This window comes from Papio anubis, chromosome 16 (assembly GCF_008728515.1).
Source record: "Papio anubis isolate 15944 chromosome 16, Panubis1.0, whole genome shotgun sequence".
In the NCBI taxonomy this organism is placed as follows: Eukaryota; Metazoa; Chordata; class Mammalia; order Primates; family Cercopithecidae; genus Papio; species Papio anubis.
Genome location: NC_044991.1, coordinates 7984791 through 7997793, shown reverse-complemented (window position 1 = coordinate 7997793; position 13003 = coordinate 7984791). Strand labels below are relative to the sequence as shown.

The following is a 13003-nucleotide window of genomic DNA, read 5'->3' as shown; positions in this document are numbered from 1 at the left end:
AGGGCAGAGGAGTCAATCAGATATGCATTTGTCTCAGGTGAGCAGAGGTGTGACTGAGTTCTGTCCTTTGTCCCACACCTGGGAAGACAAGCTATCAATTTACAACACTAGGGTGGAATTCAATAGAATTATTTTAAGGTGATCTTGGGGACCGCAAGGAATTTCCTTGTGGGTAAATCGTGAGGGAGGTATGTAGATTCTTTCTTTTTTTTTTAATATCTGTAGTTATCTTATTTAAGAATAAAATGGGCAGGGCATGGTGGCTTATGCCTGTAATCCCAGCACTTGGAGGCTGAAGCTGGAGGATCATGAGGTCAGGAGTTCGAGACCAGCCTGGCCAACATGGTGAAACCCCGTCTCTGCTAAAAATACAAAAATTAGCCGGGCATGATGGGGTATGCCTGTAGTCCCAGCTACTCCGGAGGCTGAGGCAAAACAATTGCTTGAAACCGGGAGGTGGAGGTTGCAGTGAGCCTAGATCGCGCCACTGCACTCCAGCCTGGGCGACAGAGAGAGATTCCATCTCATAAAACAAAAGCAAACCACAAAAACAAGCAGAATAAAATGGGGGCAGGTTTGCCTGATGCTGTTCCTAGCTTGGCTTTTCCCTTTGGCTTAGTGATTTTAAGGGTCCTGAGATTTATTATCCTTTCTTTCTTATTTTATTTTATTTTATTTTTTGTGATGGAGTCTTGTTCTGTCACCCAGGCTGGAGTGCAATGGCGCGATCTCTGCTGTCTGCAACTGCTGCCTCCTGGGTTCAAGTGATTCACCTGCCTCAGCCTCCTGAGTAGCTGGGATTACAGGTGTGCGTCACCATGCCTGGCTAATTTTTTGTATTTTTAGCAGAGACAGGGTTTCACCATGTTGGCCACCTGGTCTCAAACTCCTGACCTCAGGTGATCTGCCTGCCTCAGCTTCCCAAAGTGCTGGAATTACAGGCGTGAGCCACCACGCCTGGCCCTATTCTCCTTTCACAACCCTATAAAACAGGGGTCCTCAAACCCCAGGCCATGGACTGCTACTGGTTTACGGCCTTTAGGAACTGGACTACACAGCAAGAGGTGAGTGGCAGGCGAATGAGCAAAGCTTCATCTGTATGTACAGCCACTCCCCATCGCTTGCATTACCGCCTGAGCTTGCCTCCTGTCAGATCAGCGGCAGCATTAGATTCTCGTAGGAGAATCCTATCGTGAACCCTATTGTGAATGGTGCATGTGAGAGATCTAGGTTCCACACTCTTTATGAGAATCTAATGCCTGATGATCTGTCACTGTTTTCCATCACCCCCAAATGGGACCGTCTAGTTGCAGTAAAACAAGCTCAGGTTCCCACCGATTCTACATGATGGCCAGTTGTATAATTATTTCATTATATATTACAATGTAATAATAATAGAAATAAAGTGCAAATAAATGTCATGTGCTTGAATCATCCTGAAACCACCCCCTCACCCGCCCCCCTATCCATGGAAACATTGTCTTCCATAAAACTGGTCCCTGGTGCCAAAAAGGCTGGGGACCTCTGCTATAAAACTAAACCACACACTACCCCTGGGGAGCAGCCGGTTCCTTTTCCTGTCTCAGTGCTGGCTCCCTTGTGCACAAGCTAAAATAAACTTTCTTTTTGCTGCTATGTCTGGTGATCTCTCTTGATTTCTATCCTGGAAGATTACAAGAATCCAGTGTGCTGGTAACACTTCTGACTGTCCAGCTGTAAGTTGGAGTTCCCAAGACCCCCCATTTAAGTTTGATTAATTTGGCAGCATGGCTCACAGAACTCAGAGAAACACTAACATTTACAGGTTTATCATAAAGGATATTTAGGGACCGGGTGTGATGGCTCACACCTGTAATCCCAGCACTCTGGGAGGCTGAGGCAGGTGAATTGCTTGAGCTCAGGAGTTCAAGACCAGCCTGGGCAACATGGCAAAACCCCATCTCTACCAAAAATACAAAAAATTAGCTGGGCATAGTGTAGTCCCAGCTGTAGTCCCAGCTACTTGAGAGGCTGAGACAGGAGGACCACTTGAGCCTGGGAGGTGGAGGTTGCAGTGAGCCAAGATCGTGCCACTGCACTCCAGCCTGGGCAACAGACTGAGACTCCATCTCAAAAAAAATAAAATAAAATAGAATAAAATAAAATAAAATGATATTCAGTAGGACACAGAAGAAGAACTAGGTGGAAGAGATCCATAGGGCAAGGGAAGGGGAAATGTGTGGCGCCTCCATGCCCTCTCCAGGCACACCACCCTATAGGCACCAGCAAGTGTTCAGCTGTCCAGAAGCTTTCCCAACCCCGTCCATTATTTCTTTCTTTTTTTTCTTTTCTTTGCTTTTTTTTTTTTTTTTTTTCAGACGGAGTCTTGCTCTTGTCACCCAGGTTGGAGTGCAATGGCATGATTTTGGCTCACTGCAACCTCTGCCTCCTGGGTTCAAGCGATTCTCCTGCCTCAGCCTCCCGAGTAGCTGGGATTACAGGTGCCCGCCACCACGCCCAGCTAATTTTTGTAGTTTTAGTAGAGATGGGGGTTTCATCATGTTGGCCAGGCTGGTCTTGAACTCTTGACCTCATGTGATCCACCCGCCTTGGCCTCCCAAAGTGCTGGAATTACAGGCGTGAGCCACTGCGCCCAATCTATTTATTTCTATATATTTTTATTTATTATATTTAATTATATATTATTATTGATTTACATATTTTTAAATTTATTTTTTTGGCTGGGTACGGTGGCACACACCTGTAATCCCAGCACTTTGGGAGGCCGAGGCGGGTGTATCACCTGAGGTCAGGAGTTTGAGATCAGCCTGACCAACATAGGGAAACCCCATCTCTACTAAAAATACAAAATTAGCCAGATGTGGTGGTGCATGCCTGTAATCCCAGATACTCAGGAGGCTGAGGCAGGTGAACTGCTTGAACCCGGGAGGCAGAGGTTGTAGTGAGCTGAGATCGGGCCATTGCACTCCAGCCTGGGCAACAAGAGCTACACTCCGTCTCAAAAAAAAAAAAAATTATTTATTTTTAAAAATTGAATTAACTTGGCTAGGTGTGGTGGCTCACCTCTGTAATCCCAGCACTTTGGGAGGCCGAGGTGGGAGGATCACCTGAGGTCAGGAGTTCGAGACCAGCCTGGCCAATATGGTGAAATCCCCATTTCTACTAAAAATACAAAAATTAGCCTGCATGGTGGCGCATGCCTATAATCTCAGATCACTTGAACCCGGGAGGTAGAGGCTGCAGTGAGCGGAGATCACGCCACTGCATTCCAGCCTGGGTGTCAGAGCCAGACTCTGTCAAAAAAAAAAAAAAGAGGAGTTCTATTATTATTTGTAGATGAAGAAAATTGGTTCTGTCCAACCAATGCAGAATAGGCCTCAATGGATCTTTGAGAGTCCAGAAATAGACCTAAGTATAAAGGGGGCGTTTGCAGTTGAGGAGGACAGGCTGGGTGCGGTGGCCCTGTCTGCAATCTCAGCAATTTGGGCGCGCCTGATGTCAGGTTCAGGCCTCCAGGGGGCGCACCCAAGCCAGGACAAGGCTCCCTGCGCCGGGGCGCCGGTCCAGCGGGCTCCGTTGGAAATCTCCACTCTCACCGGCTTCCGCTAGGGGTTCTGCCGCTGCTCTGCGCCAGCCGAGCCCCAAATCCTGCCTCCTCTACCCCTTCCTCGGACCCAGCCCGTGCCCACCTTAGGTCCTGGCAGCCTGGGAGGGGTGTGCGCCTCTTCGGGCTCATCCCCCCCGACCTCCGCGCTCTGGGGGTGTTCAGGTTCCTTCGCGTCAGTGCCCCCGAGTCCCGCGCCGCGACGGGGACTCCTGCAGACGCCTCGGTGGGGAAGAGAGGCAGCGGTCCCCGAGGTGGGTGCTGCCCCCTCGGGCTGCGGGGCTCTGCGGGGAGCGGCCGAGAGAGCGGGAGCCCGGGCAGGGCCGGCCGGGCCGGGCCGGGCCGGGGTGGACGGTCGTGGGGGCTGCCGGGGAGGTCCGGGAGCGAGAGGAGGTGACGGATGGAGACGGGTGACTCTTGCGAGGGCACGCACAGCCAGGGGCGGGATGGGGGCCCTACCTCGTCCAGGCGCCCTCTGGATCCGGGATTGCTTCGAGGTGGCCGAAGCCCCAAGGGGTGCTGGGCGGCGCCCTCCCCTCCCCCGCCCTCGTGGGGTTACTCCCCGCGGAGTTCCCAGTTGGTCCCCCAGTACTCCAGCGCCCCAGGGGTAGGGGTGAGGGGAGGGAGATGTGAAGCTCCTGAATGGAAGCCGAGAGGGCAGCGCCTTGAGGGCCCATCACCGGAAGTCCAGGGCAAAAACAGTTCCCGCTCATGGGCTCAGAGAGGTCACGCCGGCCCCTGCCGAGGACAGGGCCTGTCACAAAGAAGACGGCATGCTCTGGAAGTCTCTTCCATCCATTTCCACCTCCTCCTTCAAAACAGATTCTGCATCCTTTTGGCCGGGCTTGGGGGCTCACGCGTGTAATACGAACACTTTGGGAGGCTGAGGCGGGCAGTGAGCCGAGGTGGCACCACTGCACTCCAGCCTTGACAACAAAGCGAGATTCTGTCTCAAAAAGAAAACAATAAAACAAACAAACAAAAAAACAGACTCTGCATCCTTTTGTTAAAAATCAAGAAAGAGACTGGGTACTGTGGCTCATGCCTGTAATCCCAGCACTTTGGGAGACTGAGGCAGGCAGACTTGAGGTCAGGAGTTCGAGACCAGCCTGGCCAACATGGTGAAATCCCTTCTCTACTAAAAATATAAAATTAGCCGAGTGTGGTGCCACGTGCCTGTAATCCCAGCTACTGGGGAGGCTGAGTCACCAGAATCACTTGAACCCAGGAGGCGAAGGTTGCAGTGAGCCGAGATTACACCACTGCACTCCAGCCTGGGTGACAGAGTGAGACTCCACCTCAAAAACAAACAAACAAACAAACAAAAACAAGAAAGACAGGAGCGGCCGGTGTGATGGCTCACACCTGTAATCCCAGCACTTTGGGAGGCTGGGGCAGGCAGATCACGAGGTCAAGAGATCGAGACCATTCTGACCAACATGGCGAAACTCTGTCTCTATTAAAACTACAAAAATTAACTGAGCGTGGTGGTACACACCTGTACTCCCAGCTACTCGGGAGGTTGAGGCAGGAGAATCGTTTGAACCTGGGAAGCGGAGGTTGCAGTAGGCCAAGATCGTGCCACTGCACTTCAGCCAAGTGACAGAACGAGACTCCGTCTCAAAAAAAAAAAAAAAGGAGAAGAGAAAAGAAAGACAGTAGCTCCTTCCCTTCTATAATTACAAACTATTTTTGTTTTTTTTTGAGACAGAGTCTCACTCTGTTGTTCAGGCTGGAGTGCAGTGGCACCATCTGGGATCACTGCAACCTCTGCCTCCCGGGTTCAAGTGATTCTCCTGCCTCAGACTCCCGAGTAGCTGGGATTACAGGTGCCTGCCACCATTCCCAGCTAACTTTTGTATTTTTAGTAGAGACAGGGTTTCACCATGTTGGTTAGGCTGGTCTCGGTCTCCTGACCTCAGGCGATCCGCCCACCTTGGCCTCCCAAAGTTCAGGGATTACAGGTGTGAGCCACCGCACCCAGCCAATTACAAACTTTTGATAGTTTTCCCTCGGGGTATCATTTCTATTTCATGAGGTCAGGAGTCTACTAAAAATACAAAAATTAGCCGGGCTTGGTGGCACACCCCTGTAACCCCAGCTACTGAGGAGGCTGAGGCAGAATAATCGCTTGAGCCCAGGAGGCAGAGGTTGCAGTGAGCCGAGATCATGCCACTGCACTCCAGCCTGGCTGACAGAGTGAGACTGTGTCTCTAAATAAATAAATAAATAAATAAATCCCTATCAGCCATGGAGCCAGGGTTAGGTGCTGAGCCCAGTGGCAGTGGGAGGACGGGTTTCCTGAGCACAAACTCTGGGTTGAGCCATTTCCCAGGGGGCTTCCTGCAGAGTCTGAGCAGGTGAGGACCAAGGAGGTGAAGCCCAGGCCGATTCAGCTGGAGGAGTACACGCTGCTGCAGGACATCAGCTATCTCAGGCCACCTGTCCTCCTGGGCCTTTCCTGTCACTGAGGCCATCTGTGCCTTCTGTGAAACACTGCCCCAAAGTTCAGAGTTCAAAGAGGGGGCCCGAGGGGCCTGGGCCTGGCTCTGACACTGATACTGACCTTGAGCTGGTGACTTAACTCCCTGAGCCTCAGTCTACTTGTCTATGAAATGGGAATAAGTCTACCTACTCTATTCCTGGCAACCTTTTTCAGTGGCCCCAAGCCTCAATTTTTCTCACCTGTAAAATGGGTTTAACCATGGCCTTTCCTATGTATCTTACAATTTTGTAATTAAATCCATCCATCCAGTTATCAAATAATAGTAATAAAGAAATGAGAGACTGGGCGCAGTTGCTCAAGTCTGTAATCCCAGTACTTTGGGAAGCTGAAGCAGATGAATCCCTTGAGCCCAGGAGCTCGAGACCAGCCTGGGTAACATGGTGAAACCCCATCTCTACAAAAAAATACAAAAACTAACTGGGCATGGTGGTGTATGCCTGTAGTCCCAGCTACGTGGGAAGCCTGAGGTGGGAGAATGGCTTGAGCCTGGGAGGCGGAGGTTGCAGTGAGCCAAGATCGCACCGCTGCACTCCAATCTAGGTGACAGAGCCAGACCCTGTCTCAAAAAGAAAAGAAAAGAAAAATATGAGACTGCTTGCTATATGCCTGGTACTGTGTACATGCCTTAACTCATCCATTTCTCCTGGCCACCCTGGGAGGAGAAAGTCTGTATTACTGCCATCCCACAGAAGAGAAAACAGACCAGTAATTCACATGCTCAGCATCACATAGCTGAATGTGCTGCAGATGCAGGCACTCTGGCCTCACTGGCTGCCTCCCTCTACCCAGGCTACCTCCCCGTACACAGGCTGCCTCCCTGTGCCTAGGCTGCCTCCCTATGCCCAGGCTGTCTCCCTGGGTACAGTCCACTGTGTGCCAGGGCCCGGAGCATGGTGGCCCTCAATAAATAATGGTTGAATGAATGACACCGCAAAAGTGCCCTTAGAGTGGAGGCCCAGCACAGCTGCTCTGATGTACCCAGGTCAGAGTGGAGTCTGAGGGCATCCACACACCATCCTGCTTGCTGAAGCAGGTGAGTACCACAGGTTTTGCATTGTAACATGCAAACGATGGCATGTATTTTTATCCTCATCTGAGATCCGGGACTTTTATGGGTCTCCTGGGTATTCACAGGGCAAGGGCTTTGGGAGAAAGCTTGAACTCCCCTGATGTAGTTGACAGAGCATGAGTTTATCCTCAGAGAGACCACAGTTCAAATCTTGGCTGGGTGACTACTTTTCTGAGCCTCACTTGCTTCGTCGTGGCAGCCCGAATTGGTCTGACCATTTCCTGCAAGTTCCTTGACAGCTGGAGGAAGATCACAGCACCCAGCCCTGAGCATCACTGACTTGGCATCACAGGTCACCTCTTGCAGGGAGCAATCTGTGGCTGATGGAGGAAGAGGGGGATACCAGAAAAAAAAAATTTAACTTTGCCTGGAAAGTACCTTCCTGGTGGCTTTCAGTCATCTCAGCTCCCCAGATGCCCTACTTTTTGCTGGAGTCACTTGTTCTGCTCTTGCTTTTTTTGAGGTAACAGACTGTTGTCCGTTTGCAGGCAGGAACTTGAGAAATAGAGGTTGAACAAGTCTCAGACCGCATTTGTTCAGATGTCAATGTGGATAAGCACCATGCCAGGTTCTATCCTAGGTGCAAAGACTGCCAAGATATTTTTTAAAATCTTTTACTGCGAGGCTAAGTTTATTATAGAAGAAACTAATCTCATTGTTTACAAAATGAAATTAGGGCCGGGCGCGGTGGCTCACGCCTATAATCCCAGCACTTTGGGAGACTGAGGCAGGTGGATCACTTGAGGTCAGGAGTTTGAGGCCAGTCTAGCCAACATGGTGAAATCTCATCTCTACTAAAAATACAAAAATTAGTTAGGCATGGGGACAGGTGCCTGTAATCCCAGCTCCTCAGGAGGCTGAGACAGGAGAATTGCTTGAACCCAGGAGGCGGAGGTTGTAGTGAGCCAAGATCATGCCATTACACTCCAGCCTGGGTGACAAGAGGGAAATTTCTTCTCAAAAAAAAAAAGGAAAGGAAAAAAACAAACAAGAACTGAAATTAGGTTGGGTGCAGTGGCTCACGCCTATAATCCTAGCATTTTAGAAGGCTGAGGCAGGAGGATCGCTTTGAACCCAGGAGCTGGATTCCAGCCTGGACAACAGGGCAAAACCCCGTCTCTACCAAAAATACAAAAATTGGCCAGGCATGGTAGTTTGCACCTGTAGTCCCAGCTACTCAGGAGGCTGAGGTGGGAGGATGGCTTGAGCTGGGGAGGCAGAGGTTGCGCTAAGCCAAGATCGTGCCACTGCACTCCAGCCTGGGTGACAGAGCTGGAACCTGTCTCAGAAAAAAAAAAAAGAGAGAGAGAGAAAGAAAGAAACAGAGAAAGAAATTACATGGTAGTTTATATGTTTGAAACCAGCAAATCCTGGCTCCTTTATATGCCCTTTTAATTCTACCCGAGACCTGAATCCTTCCTTTTTCACTCATTATAATCTTGAATTTTATAATAAGCAGCTAAAAGAAAATAGCTGGTTGGCCGGGTGCAGTGGCTTACACCTGTAATCCCAGCACTTTGGGAGGCTGAGGTCGGGAGTTCCAGACCAGCCTGGCCAACATGGTGAAACCCCGTCTCTACTAAAGATACAAAAATTTGCTGGTGGTTTCAGGTGCCTGTAATCCCAGCTACTCGGGAGGCTGAGGCAGGAGAATCGCTTGAACCCGGGAGGCAGAGGTTGCAGTGAGCCGAGATCGCACCATCGCACTCCAGTCTGACGGACAAGAGCGAGACTTCGTCTCAAAAAAAAAAAAAAAAAAAAGGCATTTTCAACATTTCAACGTAATGTACTCTAGCCAAGCGCCGAGCAATCCTCCTTATCAAGTGGACTGGGTACAATTCCTGCTTCCCCCTGAGTAGCTGGTTTCAGTTCCCAGCCCACCCATGGAATTATACAAACAAGTCAATCTCATACACCATGAAACCAGGGAGCACCTCAACGTTTTTTTGGTTTTGTTTTTTTTTTGTTTTTTTTTTTTCGAGATGAGTCTTGCTGTGTCACCTAGGCTGGAGTGCAGTGGCACGATCTTGGCTCACTGCAACCTCCATTTTCATGTTTCAAGTGATTCTCCTACCTCAGCCTCTCAAGTAACTGGGATTACAGGCACTCGCCACCACGCCCGGCTAATTTTTATATTTTAGTAGAGATGGGGTTTCACTATGTTTGGCAAGGCTGGTCTCGAACTCCTGATCTCAAATGATCCACCCACCTCGGCCTCCCAAAGTGCTGGTATTACAGGCATGAGCCACTGTGCCACGCCAACCTTACCTTCTTGATTCTACAAAGCCTCTTGTGATCCACTGGTACCAGGCACAAGCCCTGTGTGGCCCTGCAGAGTGTGTCCTCCTCTCCTGAGCTGTGAGTACATGTGACTCATAAACTGCTCTGGATCCCTTCTGTCCAGATTCGGGTGTCCTGTGTTCAGCCATCGCCATAATCCTAGGGCAGGAATCCCTCCTGTACCGATGAGGTAAAGAGAGGTGATTAAAACAAGTGTTCCAGTTTATCTCACTGGGTTACATAACTGGGTCTTATTTTCTTCAGCATCCAATAGTAATTTCCTGGGCTGGGCACTGTGACTCATGCCTATTATCCCAGCACTTTGGAAGGCCAAGGTGGGTGGATCATGAGGTCAGGAGTTCAAGACCAGCCTGACCAACATGGTGAAACCCCGTCTCTACTAAAAATACAAAAAAAATAGCTAGGTGTGGTGGCACATGCCTGTAATCCCAGCTACTCAGGAGGCTGAGGCAGGAGAATTGCTTGAACCCAGGAGGTGGAGGTTGCAGTGAGCTGAGATCACGCCACTGCACACTAGCCTGGGCAACAGAGCTCAGCTCCATCTCAAAGAAAAAAAGACAGGCTGTCACTCTGGAGGGCAATGATGGAATACTAGATCACTGCAGACTCAAACTCCTGGGCTCAGGCAATCCTCCCGTCTCAGTCTCCTGAACAGTTTGGGACTACAGGCACATGCACCACGCCCAGCTAATTTTTAATTATTATTATTATTTTTTTTTTGTAGAGATGGGGTCTCACTATGGTTGCCAGGGCTGGAGGTATGTGTTTTTAACAGTAGATAAAGTAGTCCTGGAACTGAGGGTAATCAGAAGTCAACATGGCAGATTAGCATCTAAGACGGAGTGGCTTTGGCCTCCAGATACATCTTGACAGGACTGGTATATGTGTGCAGACAGGGAAAGAATTGTTTGAAACCATCTTTGGAGATTAGTTACCACGCCCCTGATTACACAAACGAAGAAGCCGAGATTCAGAGATGGGACTAGTGGCTCAGGGGACAGAGGAATAATAGAAATGACAGCGTTCATTGAGCCATTTGTATGTGCTTATGCCGTGCTGGGTGCTCCTAGATGCAATCTCTTTTTTTCTTTTGAGACGGAGTCTTGCTCTGTCACCCAGGCTGGAGTGCAGTGGTGCGATCTCGGCTCATTGCAACCTCCACCTCCCGGGTTCAAGCAATTCTCCTGCCTCAGCCTCCCGAGTAGTTGGGATTACAGACGTGCGTCACCTTGCCCAGCTAATTTTTTTTAATTTTTAGTAGAGTCGGGATTTCACCATGTTGGCCAGGTAGGTCTTGAACTCCTGTCCTCAGATGATCCGCCTGCCTTGGCCTCCCAAAGTGCTGGAATTACAGGCATGAGCCACTGCACCCGGCCACCCACATGAAATCATATGAGGTAGCATCAATTTTGTGTGTGTGTGTGTGTGTGTGTGTGTGTGTGTGTGTTTTCCTGAGATGGAGACTCACTCTGCTGCCCAGGCTGGAGTGCAGTGGGGTGATCTTGGCTCACTGTGACTTCTGCCTCCTGGGTTAGAGCAATTCTCCTGCCTCAGCATCCCTAGTAGCTAGGATTACAGGTGCACCCCGTCATGGCTGGCTAATTTTTGTATTTTTAGTAGAGACAGGGTTTTGCCATGTTGGCCAGGCTGGTCTCAATCTCCTGACCTCAAGCGATCCACCCACCTCAGCCTCCCAGCGGAGGAGTTTGACTCCTCAGCAGAGTCAAACCTGAGCAGTTTGACTCTACGCCAGGAGCAAAGTCCAAAAACGGTTACATTTTTGCCTTGGGACCTGGATTTGGCATTAACAACAAAGTGGAATTGTGCCCAAGATGCTAGCAAGTTCAAATAAAACAAAATGTGACATTCTTCATGCTTCAGCATAGTGCATTCTGGGAAATCACGGCATACAAAGACTTGGATTTTCCCAGAGGAAACCTCTCTAGCAGACACGGCTAGTTCTCGGCAGCACCCACGCTACTGTCATACACCACAATGGGATTTTTAGGTCAGCACCTGGCTCCCTACCTAGCAACTGTTTTTCCCAGCTCTTCTTGCAACGAAGGGAAATAAGGGCTGGCCAATGGGATAAGAGAAGAAAGAAGTGACATCATGATCTCTGGGTCAAGTAGGCTGGCTCAATGTGGGTGCAACAGCAGGAACTGGAGGAGCTGCTTTGGACCATGAGATGAGAGCTGAGCGTTAAGGAACAGAGCAGGGTTGCAGGAGTCTGGGGTGTTTGGATGACTTCGGGGAGATGGTCAATCTTTGGGCCCTGACTGCCCACCTCTGGTCTCTTACCTCAGATGGAAATACAATTCCACCTTCTTTAGGCCGTTATTAATGGAGAGTGTTTTCCTCCCTGTGTGGGTCTCCTGGGTATTCTGTATGGTACTGTGTAGTAACTTGCAGATTATCTTTTTTTTTTTTTTACTTTTTTTTTTTTTTTTGAGACAGAATCTCGCTCTCTCCCCCAGGCTGGAGTGTAACGGTGCGATCTCGGCTCACTGCAACCTCCGCCTCCCGGGTTCAAGCAATTCTCCTGCCTCAGCTTCCGGAGTAGCTGGGACTACAGGCGCCGCCACCACGCCCAGCTAATTTTTTTGTATTTTTAGTAGAGACGAGGTTTCACTGTGTTAGCCAGAATGGTCTCAATCTCTTCACCTCATGATCCGCCCGCCTCGGCCTCCCAAAGTGCTGGGATTACAGGCATGAGCCACTGCACCTGGCCCAGATTGTCTTATGGTGGGAAATGTGTGCTTCTCCAGGGATGTGCCAGCTGAACCAGTAGATCTCTATGGTCGATGGTCCCTCACAGTTTTTTGTTTTGTTTTGATTTTTTGAGACGGGGTCTCACTCTGTCTCCCAGGCTGGAGTGCAATGGCACCATCTTGGCTCACTGCAACCTCTGCCTCCCGGGTTCAAACGATTCTCCTGTTTCAGCCTCCCGAGCAGCTCGGATTACAGGTGCCTGTCACCACGTCTGGCTAATTTTTGTATCTGTAGGAGAGACAAGGTTTCACCATGTTGGTCAGGCTGGTCTCAAACTCCTGACCTCAAGTGATCCACCCATCTTGGCCTCCCAAAGTGCTGGGATTACAGGTGTGAGCCACCAAGCCCGGCCCCTCCCAGTCTTGAAATTCTGCGGTTATAGGATGGGACAGGTTTTGGTTAGGCTGAGGACCCCCAAAGTTTCAAGGCTCTGGACTGGATTCTGAGTTTTCCTTTCCTTTCTTTTCTTTTAGACAGGGTCTTACTCTATTGCTCATGCTGGAGTGCAGTGGCATCATTGCTCATCACAGCCTTGATCTCCCGGGCTGAGGTGATCCTCCCGCCTCAGCCTCCTGAGTTGCTGGGACTACAGGCTCATGCCACCATGCCAGCTAATATATATAGATTTTTAAGAACAGACAGATCTTTCTATGTTGCCCAGGCTGGTCTCAAACTCCTGGCCTCAAGTGATCTTCCTGCCTCACCCTCCCGAGTAGCTGGGATTACAGGTGCTTGGCTGATTTTTTTGTAT

General features: G+C 49.9%; 1 long non-coding RNA gene across 1 annotated transcript; it reads right to left on the bottom strand.

Moving 5' to 3' along the window:
• Nucleotides 1-6609: 6609 nt before the first annotated feature.
• On the bottom strand, nucleotides 6610-11938 carry LOC108580760. Its single transcript, XR_001892310.3, has 3 exons — nucleotides 11782-11938; nucleotides 9448-9636; nucleotides 6610-7499 (listed from the first exon to the last, which is right to left on the bottom strand). It is a non-coding gene; the product is annotated as an uncharacterized LOC108580760 (long non-coding RNA).
• Between the last annotated feature and the right edge of the window lie 1065 nt (nucleotides 11939-13003).